Source organism: Mercenaria mercenaria, chromosome 2 (assembly GCF_021730395.1).
Source record: "Mercenaria mercenaria strain notata chromosome 2, MADL_Memer_1, whole genome shotgun sequence".
Lineage (NCBI taxonomy): Eukaryota > Metazoa > Mollusca > Bivalvia > Venerida > Veneridae > Mercenaria > Mercenaria mercenaria.
The window spans coordinates 18,489,129-18,511,218 of NC_069362.1; the positions used below are offsets into that span (position 1 = coordinate 18,489,129).

The 22,090-nt window shown below is 33.0% G+C and overlaps 1 protein-coding gene across 2 annotated transcripts in view; it reads left to right on the forward strand.

Annotated features, from left to right (window-relative positions):
• The first annotated feature begins 254 nt into the window (after positions 1-254).
• LOC123563413 (sodium/calcium exchanger 3-like) overlaps positions 255-22,090 on the forward strand; it is a 95,399-nt gene continuing 73,563 nt past the window's right edge. For both annotated transcript variants that reach the window (XM_045356199.2, XM_053531449.1), the window contains exon 1: positions 255-345. The gene's annotated coding sequence lies outside the window, so the exon portion shown is untranslated. The remainder of the gene's footprint in view (positions 346-22,090) is intronic.

Below are 22,090 nucleotides of genomic sequence, written 5' to 3' on the forward strand. Positions count from 1 at the left end.
ATGCCACTTCCGTCATATTATATGCATTTCCTTTATCAACCGTAAGTGGAATGTTTTGAGTTGTCATTTAATTGTTTTGCACATCCGTTTGCTTAATATCAAAACATAGGAAAACTTGCTTTGAAAGCCACATGCTTTTACCACTGGCATGCTTACTTGGGTATCAACGATTTTATCGACCTGTCTGCTGCTAGCTGTTTTGTTGACGACAAAATAGTCGATGAATATTTATTAGTTTTGAACAAAGCGGCAGTAAAATATTTACTCAGATTTTTTAAAGTCCCAGTATTCCGTTTGTGTTCAATAACGAAAGCTCTGGATACCAGGTGGGAAAGCAACACAAATGTAAGTGATGTTTTTCTTCTATGTGATAAATGACTACTAAATAGCCTGGCTTCTAGTTAGCTGGTGATGTTCAAGAACATTGTATACATCAAATGTTTTATGCAGAAAAAATGTATGCTAAACCGATAGTGAACTTTTACTGAAAATTGTTTACTAATCTTTATACAAAGACTAGTTACTGTATGGAAAAGTCTTTTTATCATCAAAATGAGGATCAGAATGATGACATATAATTTGTTTCTTTTGGGTTTAACGCCGTTTTTCAACAGTATTTCAGTCATGTAACGGCGGGGATGACATATAAAGGTATATGTTTATAGAACATTGAATTGTATATATTTCTTCACAGGCTAATTCAAAAAAAGTTTAAGTTTGTTAAAAGATCTTTACACATTGTTGTAATAATGAACAAGTCTTTCATCACCTCTTATAAACAACTTGTAAATGACTGCAAGACTGCTTCTTGAGGCAGTCGTTGAGTACTGCGTTACGGTCGTAAAAAGTTGATCTGTACGTTGACTTAGTATTACAATGACCCTGACCCTACTATTAACAAAAAAATTAAAGTGGACATTGCCTTTAGCCATGTCATAAGTCGTAGATAACTTTATCTCAATCTCTATTCATGTTACATAAATCAGTATAAATACATTTCTTGTCTCATAAACCAGGTGCGACTGTTAAGCTAGACGCTTTGCCGTAATTAGAAACTAACCTTATGATGTTAAAAGCATTCTGACCAAGGCTGTGTAGCATGCCAACACTCATAAACAAGGAAATAAGACAGTGCTTACTCTTAGAATCATAAATGTTGCCATATTTAATATCCACACAAATATTTAAAGGACTCTACAAGAATTAGAATATTTGTCGCTACAATTGGTTTGTTAGCAACAAATAAGGTAAGCTAGTGTAGTGTTATGAATAATGTAATGTAAGTTGACAACATTTTACTTTGAGAAATCTTTAATGAAATACGTCACTGAAGTATCCAGATCTACTTGGAATCTGTGTTGTTATTGTCAGTGATTTGTATTAAGTAGGTCATGGTTCTAATAATTTAATTAGGTTTTCTAATGTAGATAAGCATACGAATTTTAAACACATTAAGCTTTTATATTTATTCAAACTAGTCACAGCCCTCTAAATCAAACACAAGCCTTAACTATAACCGTGCACCTAACTAAGCATAACAAATTATGATTTGTACCGACTATATTGGAAAATGCACATGACGAAATATAAATTGTACAGCACAATCTAGTGAATGCACAGCACAAACTAAGATATGTACCGGACAAACTAGTAAATGTACATAACAAACTGCTTTATTTACATAACAAATTATGATTTGTACAGAATATATTGGAAATGGCACATGACGACCTAATAATTATCGCGCAAAGGCAGTTTAGGCGTTTAGACGTAGATTTCTGCTTAAGCCGGGCTATGGGGCGTAAAGGGTGTTGCACATTTTAATGCTCCTCATGAGCAGGCTCAGTCGAACCGAGTCTCGTCTGCAATTATTTTAGTTGCATGCGTTCTGTATTTCCTTACAGTCTTCGTGTAGATTTGTTTCCACATGGCCGGAACTGAATCATGATTAATATCATATCGTTTTTTGTTTGTTTTTTTTCATTTTCAAATGAGTAACATTGGATTCTCTGTCATGATCCTGTCAAAACAGGAGTTTCTTTCCTTATTCTTGTTTGTTTAATTTTGATATAAAGTAACATCGACACTTTTTTGCCAATGTTTTGTGTCCTTAATCGCCGATCCACAAAGATCTCTGGTAATCATTATTTTGGTATTATATGACGCTTCTGTAGTATATTTGTGATTGTGTTACCAAGTTTTACATCTTATTTACTGTTGAGACATTTTAGTGTGCAATTTGCTATTCAGTTTAAATAATGTTTGGCATGTGCCACATATTTAATAAGGTTTTGCTTGCAAGCTTTTATGTCAGTATAACCATCTCCGTATTTTAGAGCCATTTGCACCGATTCTCCTGTTCTCAATTGACTTTTGTTATATTAACTTGCCTTCATAATGGTACTCGAATATACGGTATTGTAAACTGCTAGAAGAGAAAATTGTAAGGATAGGTTTACAAATTGTAAAATAATATGACATCTCATCAACACCAGATGAACAATTGCCACTTTATTTTCCAATCGGATGTTACGCAATTATCGTGCAAGATCGATTCACAGTAAGATTGATAGTAGATAGAAAGTATATTTCACAAATGCAAATCAAAATCGATTTGGTCGCGAAGTACTGACTAGATAGGTAAAATGATTAAATTTTTAATGCCTGTGATGCTACAAGTATGCTTTAGTATGAACAAAATTGCATTCTTTCAATGCTTGACTGACTGAGCCTTTTTACACTGCAAATGTCTAGATGTCTGTAAAAAATTGTTGTTGTTGTTGTTGTTGTCTTTTTTTTTTTTTTTTAAATTTTATTTTTGCTTCAAAGACATTAAAAAGAATCTGATATTAAACAAGAACTTTTTTCTCTCTCATTATCATATTAAGTAAAACCCCAGCGGTTAAAATGATAATACAGAAACACTGAGTATGAATGAACACATTTCTTTTTCAATTGACGCATGAATCAGATTCAGAACTGAAGAGAAAACTTCCGATGTCATCTGAAATAAAATCTATCTGAAAATTGTTTGGAAGCATAGAACGCAACCAAAATAAAATACCTGTTGATGAGAGTCTGGTCAGGATTAGTTCCAACCTTTCAGTTTTTACGTTGCATCATGTGCACTCCCACTCCCAGCGATCCATAGCAATGGCTTAGAATAGAATTGCGTTATACAGATACATTGAATGGACGCCAATATTACATGCTTATCAGTGAAATATCGAAATATTAGAGTGAAACATATCTGGTATTTTCACAATGAAAAAATATTAAATATATGATATTTTTTCCCTGGTAAGAAACTAATAAGTAGGTACAGAAAGAAAATCTTTTTGTTTTACATGTCAGATCAAATTATCATTACCTCGTGAACACAATAATCTACATTTTCACTGTGCCACTCATGAAAATATTGCATATAGTGTTCACTTGGTGAAGTATATTTTGATTTGATACTGAAACAAACAAACATCCTCTATTTATCCAAAAAGGAGCAAAAAATATAACAACACTTTGATCTCGCAAGAAGTAAATACTACAAGTATGAAATGATCACGTTGAATTTCATGGGATATATAATATTGTTTAAAATTATGGGGGTGAGAGTTGATATATTTCGTATGTCATGATGAAGAGTTTGGGAGTTTTATGCTCTAGTGAAGTTGCGTGCGCATCTCATTCGCCTTGGTTTTGTAAAGTACAATTCCTTAGTGTTCCAAGTTGCATCAGAAATTATATTTCTATATCCTTTTTTCTTTTCAGAAAAAAAAAAGATAATTTATTCCGTTTAGAACCATTATAGACGAATTTTCAAGGTTTTTGGTTGCCCTGTTGTTTAACCGGGTGTTTTGAGTTTAGTGCAGATGCGCTTTTTGCGTGTGGTATAAAGATTTCTCAGAAATAAGTACCTACATAAAATCATCATTACATTACTAATTGTACTGCCGCAATAAAATGATTTCGATAACATAATTTATTGAACAGAATGCATTTATTAAAATAGGTATGTTCTTTAATTATATCTTACCTGAGGTTCCATTTCTAGCTCACCTGAGCACAAAGTGCTCAAAGATCCGTCGTCCGCCGTCGTCCGTCCGTCCGTCCGTCGTCGTCCGTCCGTCGTCAACAATTTGACTGTAAACACTCTAGAGGTCATAATTTTGGCCCAATCTTGGTCAGAATGTTACTCTCAATAAAATCTTGGATGAGTTTGATATTGGATTATCTTGGGTCAAAAACTAGGTCACGAGGTCAAATCAAAGGAATAGCTTGTTAACACTCTAGAGCTCACAATTTGGCCCAATCTTCATGAAACTTGGTCAGAATGTTACCCTTAAAAATATTGGAAAAGTTGGACATTGGGTTATCTGGGGTCAAAAACTAGGTCACCAGGTCAAATCGAAGGAAAAGCTTGTTAACAATCCAGAGGTCACCATTTGGGCCCAATCTTAATGAAAGCTGGTCAGAATGTTACCCTCAATGAAATCTTGGACGAATCAGATATTGGGTTATCTGGGGTCAAAAACTAGGTCACCGGGTCAAATCAAAGGAAAAGCTTGTTAAAACTGTAAAGGCCACATTTATGACTCTATCTTCATGAATCTTGATCAGAATGTTAATCTTGTCTCAAGGTGCAGTTTGAATCTGGGTCATGTAGGATCAAAAACTAGGTCACCAGGTCAAATCAAAGGAAAATCTAGTTTAACATTGTAGAGGCCACATTTAAAACCGTATGTAAATGAAACTCGGTCAGAATGTTGATCTTGATGATCTATAGGTCAGTTTCAAATCCGGGTCAGGTGGGGTCAGAAACTAGGTCACTAGGTCAAATCAAAGGAAAAGCTTGTTAACACTCTAGAGGCCACATTTATGACTTTATCTTCATGAAACTTAGTCAGAATGTTAATCTTGATGATCTTTAAGTCAGGTTCGAATCTGGGTCAATTTGGGTCAAAAACTAGGTCACCGGGTCAAATCAAAGGAAAAGCTAGTTAACACGTTGGAGACCACAATTATGACCATATCTTAATAAAACTTGGTCAGAATGTTAATCTTGATGATCTTTCGGTCAGTAGGTCAGGTGAGTGATACAGGGCCTTCATGGCCCTCTTGTTTAAAAAATATGGTCTGTACGCAAGCATTCTTAAGTCTAGATCTATTTACAAAACAAACATAAAACTTGTTCAAGAGATTTGAATCATAGCTTTAGTATATATTTTTCTCCGACTTCAGTAACATTAATTACAAAAATTTAAGGGACGCGGCTCTTGCCAATGAAGATGCTGTTTATAGTGATATTGGGAAACCTTTACGTAATTATTATGAAGCTGACATGACAAAATATAGGTCACCTAGGTAATCAATACCATAAAATTGAACTTGTTTGCGATTTCGAGGATGTCACCTAATTAGATCGGGTCATAAAAGTTACTGAAACATTTAAGATGTCCATGATATGACTTACTGACTTTTGCACTTCAGTCATCAATGCCATAATAAGTACGCACTCAGACAAATATATCACGTTACAGGGATGTTTCCTAAATAATAAAAAAAAACATATTTCATGATTCTTAAAATATTATTGTGAATAAAATCTGTAAGAATGGACCTTTGGAACTTCGATGGAAATTTCATTTTCAAATGATTTTCATATTTAAAAATTCCAACTTCGTAAGACTGACCTTAATAAATAATGGTATTTATTTACTTAAGGAAAATTCCTAATATATCTCTATCTCATGTTTATATTCTGGATCATTTTCATATTCTAAGTATTATCGAAAATATACAGTACCGTGCGCAGTAATCGATAACCTTCGATAAATAGAAGACTCAAAATAAACTTGAATTCCACAATGAACAGAGATCATGATCTTATGACAGATGAAGTGTGTGAGTGTAGAACAGCCCAAACAAACACTTCAACCCCTTTGATATTGTTAAATAAAAACTAAATTAAAATTTGAAAAATCAACAAATAAAAATAACTTTATGATAATTATCTATTTGTATACGGACTGAATTGATCGTCATTTGGGTGTAGCTGGATATAAATCAAAGGGGTGGGGACCGAGCGGGATTGTGTCCACCTTTTCCAACTTTAGTATGGAGGCTTTAAAAGTGTGTAAGGGTGTACATTAGATCACCCCATCGAAAATTTTTAGTTTTTGAACTTTTAAAATCCATGAACGGAAATGAAATGTCTACTTCAACTACTCTTAAACTTTTCATTTTTAACTACGTCTTTTAGTGATATTATCATGTAAGCTAATTGTGACAGGTTGTTTGTTTCTTCAGGTCATGCTATAAATTGTCGATAAAACATAAGTTTTAAATTGATGGATTATATCAGTTTTCCGTTTTTGTCCAAATGAAAGAACAGTATAGGCTGAAGAATAGCTACTCAAAGTAAAACAGTTGTGGATCTGCAAAGGATTACATTTAATTATATTTTACTTTGTCCAGCGCTGGTAATTTATTATATAGGCTCTTATTGACCAAATTGATTAACATGTGATATAACTATAACGTATTTTACATTCTGCAGTCATGCCATTTTGCCCTTTGTAGAGTGCGCATGCGTGAAATGTTATTTCCGTTACCAAGGAATAGGTAGAGTATAAATTCATCTATATCATATGTACTCAGTAAATTTGCAGAAGGAAACACAATTAAGGGCACAATGGAGTAGGGCAGGGGTAAATTACGAAACGAATCCATCCCAAGAGGGGGATAAAGGAGTAAGTTGCCATGGAGCCCCCAACCTGTTTCAGTCGGCTTTTTACCGAATCTAAATATAACAGTCAAATATTTGTATTCGATAGTACAAATAAAACTGTAAAATTCCATTGTTGTCAGTCCTTCATAGGTAAATGCACTTATTTGAATAAACAAAGCGGTTTATAGACAATGAGCTAGCAAACTAACCACCATTTATGGTCGATACATTCATCTCTTAGCTACTGTAAACATACTGCTATGCTGCTATCATCAGTGTTGCTTTCACAACAAGTTAAGGTACTGATATTTTTCAAACTCTAAATATTCTCTTAGATGTTTGCCAGTCAAAAAGTTCTCTTTATTTATTGCTCTATTATGTTAGAACAATTTTAGATATCCCCCTTGTATTTCAAAGGCGTAATCATATCGATTTGTTTAGCTATAATTAACAATTATGTAATTTAGCAAAAAGGAAACTAATTTCCTGTAATGAACAATAATTTTCGGCCAAAGTATAATTTTCAGTGTGTAACGAACTAATGACATAGTGAAGTATGGAAAAGGATATATTTTTTCCAGTAAGGCACATAAGTTCCTAACAGAACAGATAAATTACCGTTTTAAGCAAAGTCCCGAAAGTCTCACCCATGTCATTTTATCCCCTTCGTTTCCTAAAGTTACAAGGCAGTGTAAATTAAAGTAATCTTCGTCAGGTGAATTCCTTACAAACGCAATGCTAACAAAAGGCACAGTATGTAAACACACAAAAATGCTCTTGTAAATAGTTATAAAAACACCTAACGAACCTAACCTAACAAACAATTTACTCATGAACCCAATGGCTTTGCAGACTACAGAAACAGACATACAAAATGTAAGACAGCTTTAACCCCTCCTTTATTTGAATTTTAAATAAAGGGAAAGAAAGAGTACGCGATTGTGATGGATCTCGTTATTAAGCTGAAAAGTTAAGGTAAAATTAAGAAATACACAGCCTAGAGACTTACCATAAGCCCTCTTTACATAAGGGTGAAATTATTGAGTAAACACCGTTTGACAATCGTAATCCTGCCTATTTTATATCAGTGCAATGGAAAAGTAAGCTATCTATGTTACCTGCTATATAGGATAACACAGTCATGCACCTAACAGTCCTGAAATTGTTTTCTTTGTTTTTCTCATAATTCTAGATACTTTTCCCGTATCTTGACGCATATATATGGGTAGCAGCGATCATTCTCTTTCCAGCAATAGCTTTCTCAATATATTTTACATTATGAAATTATGTGGGTTTTAACATTTTTTTAAAAACTTCTGTTTGTTGACAAATTTCACCACAAAAATGTCACACTTTTCGTCGCGGCTTTATATGATTTGATCTTTACATATTTTTCTTTTCAAAGTGATGATCTTTAAAGTAATTGCTACTAATTATGCATGAATTTTACTTGCCTAGAGATAAAAAAATGCATGGTTCGCATGAAATATTATGTACACAGTTACTCAAGCCTATAATAAAGTTTTAGCGGAGTTGTTTCCGTTTTTCCAGGTATTAACCTAGGATCATTTTTTTCAGCTCAAATAACTCTTCTTTTTTTAGAAAATTATATCTTAAATATTTTTTTCAGACTGCTTACTTCGATGCAGTCAGCTACACATATCTCTAAAATAGATAGTGCCTACTTGAAGTTTGTATTTTAGTTCCAATGCCTACATAGCCAAAATATGGCCCGGGAAAAGACGTGTAATATCTAGTACTATTATGACTCCTAGGACCTTGACGTTGTGACATATAAACGCAGTATGTGTTATTTACGGCAAGATCGGGATACATAAATTTGCCCAATTGATATATAAAATCGAAATTAATGTGGCAATTATGTCCTCAGGAAAGAACAGTGCTGACTTCCCTCAACCTCGAAGGTTTGACATTCTATGCATCTCTCACCGCAATGTTGTGACAATTTACCGTGTGTAATGATAATTAGGTTTTGTCCAGTTAAAAAGACACCTTTTAAACTCTTAAACATATTGGCCTTGGTCTCGACAACATAGCAACGGATTCTGTATAGTGTACACCGCTATATTTAGATATGTACATATGTTTAAATTATATAAATTCAAGTAGAACATGTGTTAAATAGTTATGACCTGGACAAATAAGTTGCACTATTTCAGAACCCGTTTGATAATTTCTCTAAAATTATTACTTCCGCCTAATTACTAGTCAGGAACCAAGGTAAATTGAGTTTAATTTCTTAAAAATGACCTTCATATTTATTACTAATAGTGTTGACACGATCAAACAAACAGAAAAAGGTATTGTTGGTCAGATTGAATCTGAGACCAGTTCCATTACTTTGAAGATCCAGGAAATTAGACAATAAAGATTTAATTTTCTTGCTTTATCTCAGACAAATAACGATTATGTGATTATTTGTCCTCAACTGGTTGAAAACCAGTTTCGGGGTCTATAGGAATGCGCTTTTCCGTCATTCTGTCATTCCGTCCGTCCGTCCGCAATTTCTTGTCCGGTCCATAACTCTGCCATCCATGAAGGGATTTTAATATTACTTAGCACAAATGTTTCCCATGATGAGACGACTTGTCATGCGCAAGAACCGGCCCCTACCTCAAAGATAAAGGTCACAATTGGAGGTCAAAGGTCAACAGGGCTTTTTTCCTGTCCGGTCCATAACTCTCCTATCCATGAAGGGATTTTAATATTACTTGGCACAAATGTACCTCATAATAAGACGATGTGTCCTGCCAAACTTTCAGACCCCTAGCTCAAAGGTCAAGGACACACTTAGCAATCAAATGTCAGCATGGCATGAACAGGGTCTGCTTCGTGTCCGGTCCATAACTCTGTCATTCATTAAGGGACTTTAATATCATTTGGCACAAATGTTCCCCATGAGGAGACAACATGTCATGCGCAAGACCTGGATCCCTAGCTCAAAGGTCAAGGTCATAATTGGGGATCAAAGGTCAGCAGGGCTTTTCTCCTGTCCGGTCCATAACTCTGCAATCCTTGAAGGGATTTTAATATTACTTGGCACAAATGCACCTCATCATAAGGCGATGTGTCATGCCTAATCAGACCCCTAGCTCAAAGGTCAAGGTCACACTTAGCAGTCAAATGTTAACATGGCATGAACAGGGTCTGCTTCGTGTCCGGTCCATAACTCTGTCATTCATTAAGGGATTTTAATATCACTTGGCACAAATGTTCCCCATGAGGAGAGGACGTGTCATATGCAAGACCCAGACCCCTAGCTCAAAGGTCAAGGTCACAATTGGAGGTCAAATGTCAACAGGGCTTTTTTCCTGTCCGGTCCATAACTCTGCCATCCATGAAGGGATTTTAATTATTACTTGGCACAAACGTTCCTCATATTGAGACAACGTGTCATGCGCAACACCCAGAACCCTAGCTTAAAGGTCAAGGTCACACTTCGAGATCAAAGGTCAATTTGATTTTTTTCCTGTCCGGTCTATAACTTTGTCATGCAAGGCAGGATTTAAATATCAGTTGGCACAAATATTTCCCTGGATGAGACAACATGTCCTGCACAAAACCCGGGCCCTATGTCTAAGGTCAAGGTCACACTTATAGGCCAAATGTCAGATACAAAAATGACTTTGTCGGGAGCAATTCTTCTTCATGCATGGAGGGATTGTGATGAAACTTGGCACAAATGTTCACCACTATGAGACGGATTGTCATGCGCAAGAACCAGGTCTCTAGTTTTAAGGTCAAGGTCATACTGAGAGGTCAAAGGTTAAATTTAAGAATGACTTTGTCCAGAGGATTTCTTCTCGATGCATGGAGGGATTTTGATGTAACTTGGCACAAATGTTCATTGTCATGAGGCACCCTTGTTTTAAGAATTACCTCCCTTTGTTTTTACTATAAATAGATTATATTGTTACTTTTTTATTACTGGCCATAATGAAAAAAAGAGACCACTTTTCTGTGGTACAACATGCATGTTACATTGAATTTTTAGATGTATTTTGACCTATCTCGACCTGGTAAAGAGTTTTATGTGGACTTGTAATATATTTTTTTTTTTAATAGATTTTTTTTTAAATTTTTTTTTTATATTAATTTCCCTTTGTTTTTTTTTTATATTAATTTCCCTTTGTTGTTACTATAGATAACGTATATGATCACTTTTTCATAATTGGCCAAAATAAATCAATATGAAAGCAACTATAGGTTTTTATGTATGCAAATTTTAATCCATGTGTTTTGTTATAACATATTGTATATATAATACAATATTGTTTATACATCATTGACATATATCAATTCATTATGTTATTCTGCAGTGGAAACAATAAGGTGCCTTCCAGTAGGGGACTTTGTATTGCATAGCAATACTTCATTCACTTGTTTCTAAATGCTATACCCTTGTTGATATACCATTGATTAATTGTTTTAATTTCTATTATCTCCCTCCCAGCGGAAAGGTAATCTCTCTCCCGAAGGCTATCAACGTTATTAGATGCGGTCTAAATAAATAGCAAACACAAATAATGCCACTTTACACGAGTGATGATACTTTTTATATTTTCATTGATGAAAAAACGTTTCCTGGCAATATACAGTTACCTGATGGATACAATAATAACTTGATTTGACAACAGTAGCAAATCAATGAAAACAAGACAATGTTTCAATGTTTAAGTCTTTATTCTGTCTAGATCTATAGTCGTCAGATATATTCACATACGCCATAGGGATATAATTACGTTTACAGTATCCGGTGTATTTTTTTCGTATTGGAACCAAACTGATGTGTTGCAAGATATTTATAAGTACATGTATACATAACTTAATCCTGACACCAGGAGTTTTAACTGATCAATCAGAGAGCTACATTTTCAAGTACCTAATAATTTCCACTTGGGTAAAACGAAGTATCTTTACAATGAACATGCAGTGACATTAGAAAAAAATATTACATTAATTCAGAAATCAAATTAGATTTTTGACTGCACATGACACAGACGATGCTACAAACTAGAAATGTTTGAAGTTTTATTGAAATATTATATGAATTTATTTGAGTTTAGTTTGAAGTTTGAGATTTTACATAGGGAGTCTATGTTAAAGGCAGAGTAAAATGTAATCATTACCCCAACGAAATTGGTATCATTTCGCAATGTTTCGGACATGTTAAAATTATGAATATGCCATTCGTTCATGCATACATTGAGTATGAGCAACACCTGTATAAAATGCAGTTTATTAGTACGCTATATAATGTGAACTATATACTAAAAATAATGAACCCATTCATTAACATCATTAGGGTACTATATAGAGATACTTTGGTATAATAAATAAATATGAACACCATGCTTTTTTTTCTCTTCATACTGACATTAAACTTTTCTTCTTAGCCCATTTCTACAGTCAGAGATTAAATATATGGTTAAATTCTAAGACAGAGCTATTAAAGAGGATAATATGTTACAGAGATCAATTTTAAACGACTGATATCAGTCTATGAATGCATTATTACCATTATCATTGCGTTCCATGACATCGCAAGACAAAACATCTACTCTGCTGAATACTAGATCTAATAACTATCATTATAAAATGATAAGTAATTGACTACTTAAGAAATAATAAGTTCGCAAACGTGGTTTATCGTAGAATAACCCGAGTTTTGAGTTCTTATGTGTAAGAATATATCAGGAAGGCCGTAGGCCTGAGTGATATATTGTTTCGCATAAGAACGAAAAACTCGGGTTATTCTACGATAAATCACATTCGGGAACTTATTATTTCGATTCTAACACGACATACTAGTATCAACAGTGTTAAAAACAATGGTAACTACTTTTTACGACCGTGCTACGCACCTGGATCGGATGACGTCATTGCACGCGAGTGGTTTATCGCAGAATAACTCGAGATAGATTTTGCTCTACATGTATGTAGGTTATTGCTGGTCGTGTTAGAATTAATCTTTATGTTTTAAAATTATTCAAAACATTGTGAGATTGATAAACGTTTGAGTAATAGTATGACTTGGCAGCTAGCCTCGGATTCGGTATATAGAAAATATATAAATGTAGAAAAAATATTTAGGGGAAGGACTTCATGTTGGTGTATGCCATTTTGTAATTTGTTCCGGGGAGATCTGCAAAAGAAGTATTATTGCTTTTCAAATTATGTCAACATTTTTACACTAGGGGCGAAATAGCACAAAAACAACAGCAACGGTATATAATTATATACTGCTCAGTCAAATTAATTGATCATTACAAATATGGCCAGTTAAAATAATAATTAGAACAAGGTTAACTAAACAAATAACCACAAGACATACCTGTTGACAAAACATGTCTAAGAAGGGTATATTTTTGTTGTTTTTATCAAATTGGCTGGAGAGTTTATCTACTTTATTCTATTTTCCTTGTCTTTGGAGTGAATGTAGAATCTGCTCAAAATTAGGTCTTATCCACAGATGTTTCAGTCTGGGTTATGTTGAACAGTAGCAAAATTCGCTTAGTAGCTTTTACAAAAAAAGCTTACCTTGATTTATTTACCGTAACTGTCATGTTAATAACATTTTGGTTTTGATATAGTATGCAAGGGTACTAAGTAACATTACTGAAGTTGTCAGGTCTCTTATGTATGACCCTAACATCTCTCAAATGTATAGCAGCATTTGCTTTATTGTGTGGTAACCCTGGGTTTTGGCAAAGAAGTATTTTGCTTTTTGTGAATATTTTTATGAATTCACTGTTTTGCATTGTTTAAAGGACAATGACTCTTAGAGCATCTTATTACGCAACTTTAGTGTAAGATCAAGTTAACCAGACTGGTATTGCTAAAGTTATAGGCAAAAACATATTGCATATATTTTCCCAACTTGGAAACACAGTTGCTGTAAAAACAAATACATTCTCCTTAATGCATATTTTTCATCTTGCCAAGATAATTTTATCTTCAATTAATTGTAAATATATGTCTTATCATTTTTGTAAAGTTTGAGAACATGACATGACACTATGAAGCTTTAAAGTAATCTTGAAAAATGTTCTATTGTTTACATTTTTGCTAAGTCAATTTCGTATGTGGCTAGAGCTGACCAATGAAAATGATTTATTAAAAATATTTAGAGATATTGTTCAGGACTGAAACTTTACTGTCATGTCAAGATTGTTATTTTTTAGTGATATTAAATCTTGTAGATTTTTTAGAAGCCTTGTTCTCTTGAAATCTTTTTAAAATGGCCCTTAGATGTGAAGACCTGAATTTGGCAGCCATATTGGATAGTTTAGGGAGAAGTTGTGTGTCAATTCTTTGACACTTAATTTAAGTACTTTTAAATCATTATTAGTAATTTGAAATATACTGATAAGGTGTAGTTTTTCCTCTAGTTTATGTTTGTGTAATTGGTTTTTGATGACATTCTTTCTATTTTTTGTATTTGATGAGAAAGGTTTTGCATATTTGGGAAATTGTCATTGACCAGTCAGATTGCAGCGTTTCTGGTGCTTCTCTATAAATATGGGCGTATCAATTATTTTTTTGCTTTTCTTGTTTACACTTTTGGATTAAACACTTCTTCTTAGGTTAGAAATTATTAGAAATTTAGAGCCAATTTTAGGAACTTTGGACTTTATTTCTATTGGAGAATAAATTAGAAATTTGGAGTTTAATTTATTTGCTTAAGAAAATTACTGAAATCTATGTGCATTTTATTTGGAATAGTTGTGGAATTTTATGATAATATTGACTTATTTTTAAATAGAAATTCAAAATTGGTGTATATATTAATTGTAGAAGTTTATTTGTAGACATAATTTAGATCTTTATAGTTGTGAATGTGTAATTATGACTGGACTTTAGGTTTAATAGATTTATAAAACCGGGATTACTCTTGTGTCTTCATTTTGTTGACTTTTCGTATTTATAATCAAAGTGGTATAATAATGATTATAATAGTAATAGCAATTTCAGACGTATTTATTGTTCATTCCAAACGTATAATCGTACGCATTGGCTTTTATTAACAATTATGCAATAGTGAAAAAAGGAAAACAGTTTGCTGTAATCATCTCTGATTTCTCGGCCAAAGAATTTTTTCCAATAAATAATGAGCTAATGGCAAAGTGAAGTACCGAAAAGGAAACAGAAGAAAGCTATGATACAAAGTATCAAAACGGGGCCAATAACACGGTCTCAGGAAGTCATTCCTAAGTGTGTTTATCCAGAAAACGCATACATTCTCAAAAGTCTGTATTAGAAATGTGTTAAAAGTCGACTTTATCAAGTTAACTAAGTGATATTTGCCGCAATACTATACTGATTACTGAAGCAATAATAAGTCGTATAACGGCAAATATGGGATTTCCTGGGCCAATATCAGATTCCTTTAATTTAATTGTTAATTAACAGAACAGAACAGAACAGAACAGAACATACGTTTTATTTAGACTTGTACATAGTACATCGTCATATACATATATATAATATACAATGAAACATGTTATCACGTGTAAAGTGTAAGTAAACATAATTTTGAGGATGAATGATACATTCAATTTTATAAAAAATGTATCTAAGCTTTGACAGCTTTAACCCGGCCGAAATCATTACGACTGCGAATTAGTTCAGTCAACTCGACCAATATTAGGACCAGTTCTTAGCAAAAAGGATTAATGCCATCATGATCATTTTTAAAATAAGAAATTTAATGATGCTATTTGAATACGAAGCCAAATTTGCGCTAATAAAAAGTTAATTGGCATCCACTGAGTTTCTGATGAATGACTTAATTTTAGATATCAGACTGGATTCCTACGTTTCTGCAATACTGTTGAAACAACAAAACACACAGACTAATAGGTTATTGTAAATCAGGTATTTCCATTATTACTTTTAAGTTCTGAGAAATTAGCACATTAAAGTATAATGTTTCTTACATTATTTCAAACAAACGTCAGTTATGCCATTAGTTCCATATTTTATACGCTTGTTGATATACCGTTGATTAATTGTTTTAATTTCCATTATCGTTGAAATTACGAGGCTCTCAACGGCATTGGATACGGTCTAGGTAATTAACCAATATAAATAACGCCACTTGAAGCGAGAGATGATAAATTATAATTGGCAGAATTTCTATTTTTTTTTCTTCATTGAAATTATTTAATTATTTAACATTTCCGGCAGCGTTCTGTCACTTAATTGATATAAGAATAATTTCATTTGTGTCGCAATGAAAACAAGTCAGAATATTCTCTACTCTTTCTTAAGATGGTGGTAGAAAAAGGTTTCATTCCATATCATCAAATGTAAAATGTAAAATAAACAAAACTATTTGTTTATTTATTATTAAAGTGATTTAAGATATCTTGTGTCCAAAGTTTGAACAGAAGTTGCTTCTAATTTCAGTACTGACGTAACTGATATAGCCTTCACTGAACGAAATTCAAAGTACATAGATGTTAATGTTGATGTTTTTGCTGATAATTCAAAACTTTATATTACTGGCTATGCATTAAAGATATAGAAAAGAACCACCAGATTAGTCAGTTTCATATTGATATATGCCGTTAGGTGTGAATCAAATATCTTTGAGACATTTGTGAATACGGTACCATTGTTATCACCTTATTCACGAAAATCACAGTTAATTTGAAACATTCGTTCAATCTTTTGATTAGAAGAACTTAACAGCTAGTCAACAAAGTTTTACTCAATTTTTACTTTAACCGAGTCATTTAATTTGTACATTGTACATTCAGATATTTAAACACACGTATTTCCTACTTTTACAGTCTGTAAGACATATAAATGCGTACATATGCAAAAACCTTTACCTATATATATCTGAACAAAATTATCGGAAACTTTTTCTGGAATGCAACTTGATGGTTAGAAATAATGAATAAGGATCTAAAATATATAGAATCTGATGTATGTTTTGATTAAGGAATATTATGTCCCAGACACGACCTAGTTATCTATTTTACATGTTGAAATAACTGGTTGTGTCCAATTTAACAAAATGAACGTTCCTTCCTTTTAATCTACATCAATGTACGATTGACTGTAGACTTATACAATAGAAGCATTCTCAAAAATACTTAAAGGTTTGCAGAAAAGAAAGTATACGTATGGTATATATGTCTCTTTTAGCTAAAGTAATAATGTTTTAACTGTAAAAAATAAAGTGCATTGCTAAGCCCCGTGTTACAGTAAATATCTGTTCTAATCAAATGCGTGCACTTAAAAGTACCATTAAGGAGGTAGGTTACCTTCATATTTGTATGTGCGCATGTCCAACCGGAAGCTAACGTGACGACTTACGACGACGTTTACGACAAATTAAATGTGTTTGTATATTCATTCTCCTGAAAACAAATCATGAACCTGCCTCCGATCTGATACTTTATGGTTTAATAATGCAGAAATAATGAATCAATTGCCGCAGAAACGCTTCAAAACAATGTTGCCTTAAAATGATGTCATTGGCGTCATGACGTTACGTGTCAGTTACCGCGCAAAATTAATAGCTTTTATCTTGAAAGTACGTAATTCTGTGCATTTTCTTTATTTTAACTATCTTCAAATAACAAATATTTGCTGAAATATTTGTTATGAATCTTTTGCTCTGAATAATCATCAATATTTTGCTTCTTTTATGTAGTTATATTGAAACGTTATGCGGATTGTAAGAAAATGGATGATGGTAACCAATGTTATTTGGAATATAGTTGGATGAAAGGTTACTTGTAACGGCCATTTTCAAAAAAAAAATCTAGCAGTTTGATTTGTAATACCTATTATTCAGGTCCCGTTGATAATTTGTTACTTATATACTAAAACTAAGATCTAAAATTGTTCAAATTTCAGTAGAAAAATGTGGTTCCTTAAATTTAATTGATGTTACCATGGAAACGAAGCCCGTGACCTATGTATCTGAATGTAAAATTCAAAAGCGTTGACACTGGTCTATTTAAGAAACACAGCTTCGACTTTTTATTTTCATTTCAACATTATCCATTAGAATAATATCAGCATGCTGAACGATTTTTCCATGAAAAATGCCAGGCGAGGGGTACTGTCGTATGTATTCTAAGCTGTGAAATTTGTTTGAATCAATGCAAATAACAAGAAAATATAACTTACGTTAGAAATAATATGTTTTAAAGCTACATTAACTAGAAAGATAATCTTATTCAATATTTTTTTATAAGCAATTATGACAAAAAACAAGATATAAGCTATTTTAAACATCTCTGTTGCCATGGTTACTTTAAACTTTAAGAAAAATAGGGTACCATGTAAAGTGCTTGGTATTTTGCTAATAATATTACCCAAATATTCCATGTTGGTCATTAACAGAATGGCACTGAAGTCGTCCAAAACACATATTTTATACATAGTTGTTTAAAAAATGAGAGAAAATGCGTTACCATGGAAACACGAGCCCCGCGACATATACATTTTAAGCTTATATTAGAAAGCTTATGTGCATATTAGTAAAATTATCAATTATGCAGATTTCTACGGATATCAATGAACCTAAAATACACTGAAAAGTGTTAAATATCCGTATTTTCCTTCTTCTTTCAATATGAAATACCTTTGGAGGGTCATGTTCTTCAAACCTGGATAAAAATTGAATTTGAAGGGACAGAGACAAACGAAACTGAGATTACAGCAGTTAAAACTTCATATTACACGAAACACAAAAAAATTCTGCGGTTCAACTAATCTGAATTTACCCTTGTAACAAGGTAACCTACCTCCTTAATAAATATTTGTTATATTCAGCCGACGTAACATCTTAAAGATCAATGTTTTCTTCCAAAGGTCATTACTTTATTTAATTCAACAATTTGACCTTTTTGCACTAATTGTGAATTAAAGTAATTATGTGAATTAAATGGCCTTGCCGATAACGACGTTGTCTAACGTTTATAAATTGCAGAATGCGATAAGAACATGCCCTCAAGCTGAAATTCTTTTAAAATGTTGTTGACGTCATTGTCTAAATGAACAGGAAAATAGCTATTCTAATACGACGGCTAAACTAAAGATTTTGCTTTCAAAATATGACTGTTTGAGTTTGAGTTATTATGTTAATTTGGAATAGATAGGTATATATATATATATATATATTTAAGCCCATGTCCCGCGTAAGCCCATGTAAGAAAATAAAATAAATGCAATGTTTGTGCAAAATGAAATCTAATATCCCTTTACTAACTGAGTATGTAGCGCTGCGCAATGTTACTAATGCGGTACGAATTTTATTTTGGAACCGATTTATATGCAAAGGATTATATCTTCTGAATCTAAGAATCCTAAAACATAAATTTACACTGTGTTTCAGATACCAAATTACGCATAAAGCAGCCTTCCAGCAGAAGGGGATTTACGTGTTTATTATCAAATCATATCGACTAAAAATAGTTTGTCTGTAAATGCAATTCTAGCGAATATTAAAAATTCATACTAGAGTTATGTTACATTTATTGCACATTCTAAATGTTGCATATTTCCGTGTTGATGACATGGACCAAAGACTGAATCCGCGCTATATTCAACACATACGCAGATGTTAATTCAGATCTAATATTTCTGTATTTTTTAAGCCAAAGTATATGTTAAAGAAGACTGATTAGGCTTGGTAAAACCCACGCCTATTCAACAACAAAGCTAAGACTGTTAAAAAGATGACCTTCTAGAATATTCAGATGTATATCTATTGTAATATTTCAACTAATTGGAAGAAGGACGATAGGTAAAATTGTAACGTGTTGATCTGAAAAAAATCCTGTAGTGACTTTAATGGAGATCTTTTATGTTCTGTTATGTAGCATAAGCTGTAAATTCTACAACAATATATAAATATGTATATGGGTGTATGTAACTTTTATCCCTTTCTAAGATATGAAAAATTTACACATGTTGTATTTCTGCAGTGGTATACAGATAAATTCTTTTATCCTGTAACATTATAAAACAAAAGATCTAAGAGCGTTTTCATGAAAATAACGATGGTGCGTGGATGAACTTAAGAGTAAACATACTGTTATAAAAACACACATGAACAAAACACGTAAATCAAAGGAAATGTTACGTATTTAAAAATTAGCAACATATTAATGGTTTGAAAAGGGATTTGTTGAAAAAAAAAAACAATAAGTTATTGTTCCATATCACGATATCTGTTTGAAATGACCTTCAATTGTTTGTCTCTTCTACAAGGTGAAATATCTATTGACAATAAATGTACCTGTCATGTTGAATTCTTTTAAACAATATTCTGTGATGTGCGAATGTGCGAGACGACGCGAGACATTTTTACACCTATACACCAGTGTCAAGTATTGTATCTTCGCACGCAGTGGTACACAAGATCGTAGCGCAGTGCGTTATAGCGTCTCTAGTCTCTAATGATCCTAACAGGTTTCTGTGCATATTAGATCAATCAGTAACCTGCAAAAACGTAGGGGTCGGGGTGGGGGTGGGGGTGGTGGCAGCGGGGGAAGGTAAGGACACTACGAAAGATCATCGAGAACCACAAGTTAAAAGAAACAAAAAGGAATGAAAAAACAGGGGTGGTAATGGGGGACATGTGTGAGAGGGAATGGGTAGTTAATCTCAAACAGAGCTGTAGTTTAGCCAAAATTCAGATATACGTTTCTCAAAACTATTCGAGTCGAAGATTCCATAAAATAACACGAAAACACGATAGCATGAAATGATGAAAAACTGCTGATTTGTCGACAGTTTCTAGCTCTTAAATATGCCTAATAATCTGTCATAATACCTAAATAACTGTTTCAATGTTTTGTTTTTCACGATTATGCTTTAAAATCTAGGAAAATAAACATTCAAATACGCTATATGAGTAAAATTTCAAATATGCACAGCTAAAATACAGCTAAAATATGTTACGAGTACTGGCATATTAAGCTGAAAATATTCCTTCATATGAAAGAATCCATATATGATATGTCGATAATATTTTTTTCAGCAGAATAAGTGTATTTTATCGATGTTTGTTAGACTATTTTGTACTCAAGAGAACATCATTTTAACTGCAATTGTGGACCGGAAGACGAAGATAAGAAACGATGGCAAACAGCCGATTTGTCGTGTGTTCGGGGCAAACAAACGAAGACACGAAAAGATGACAAATAAAGGGTGACAACACGACGATTTATACAATCCGACACAATATTTTGAGGAAATCAGCAGTTTTTCGTCATTCGTACCGTCATGTCTCTGAAGACATTACATGGTAAAAATCATCCACCATATTAATCCAGTGTATAACTTACCATAGGGATACACTAGAGATACCTAGCAGTGTTGTAACTTATTTTAGATTGAGAAAATAAAATAAAGAAAATATTTGAGAAAAAAAAAAACAACAATGTTATAGAAGTGACAATCAAACGATTTTTTTTTTACTTTCCTTATCCGACATCGTTTATTCATGCAATTTCCACCACAGTTTATTCATTTCCTTTACAGAATCAAATAGATTGCTTCTTCTCAGTACAAATATTTGAAATATCATTTAATTGCTTTACACATCATAAACTGTAGGGATATTTGTTCTCCTAGCCTTTTCATGCTAAATTGGGTATAAAATATCTCATCGACCCGTCTGCTTTTAGAACTGCTTTGAAGACAAATTAGGCGTTCCAAGTTCAGCTAACCGGACAGGAATTATGATATAGTTTTCAATACAGTAATATCGCACAATAGGGTTAGTTTAACAATACTTTAATCTGCAGTGTTGTATTCGGCACCAATGGATTTTGAAATGTCTGGATCCAAGGAGGTGCTTTCGCCGTGTTTGATCCGATCTGGCAAATTTAAAGAGACCCGAATGCATTTTTGCAGATCAAGGTACATGTATTATATACATATACCTGTTTCTAATGTTATACCAGCCAAAATTGACTGTAATTTTAGATAAATAAGATTGAAATCTCTTTTGAAATGGCGGACGTTTTTTGACTCATGGAACGTCGAGACGCCGTCATTACGTCATTTATTATGTCATGTTGAACTCACAGTCAAAGCAAGAAGTCCCTCCATTGAATATTTTTTTCGCATCCGATGGGAGTTGAATAAAGGGTTCTGTACACGTTGATAATATATACTGTATTTCAAAGCATATAATAAAACGGGAATATCATATTACTTTTAATGTTTGTACCACATTCTTTGCGGAAACATTTATGATAACGTCTCAATCATAATACCTGTTAAAGAATATCAAAACCAAGTCTATTGTGATGGAATACGCATTTCTGCATTAGTTATTGTTTCGCCACTTTCCCGTTTTAATGA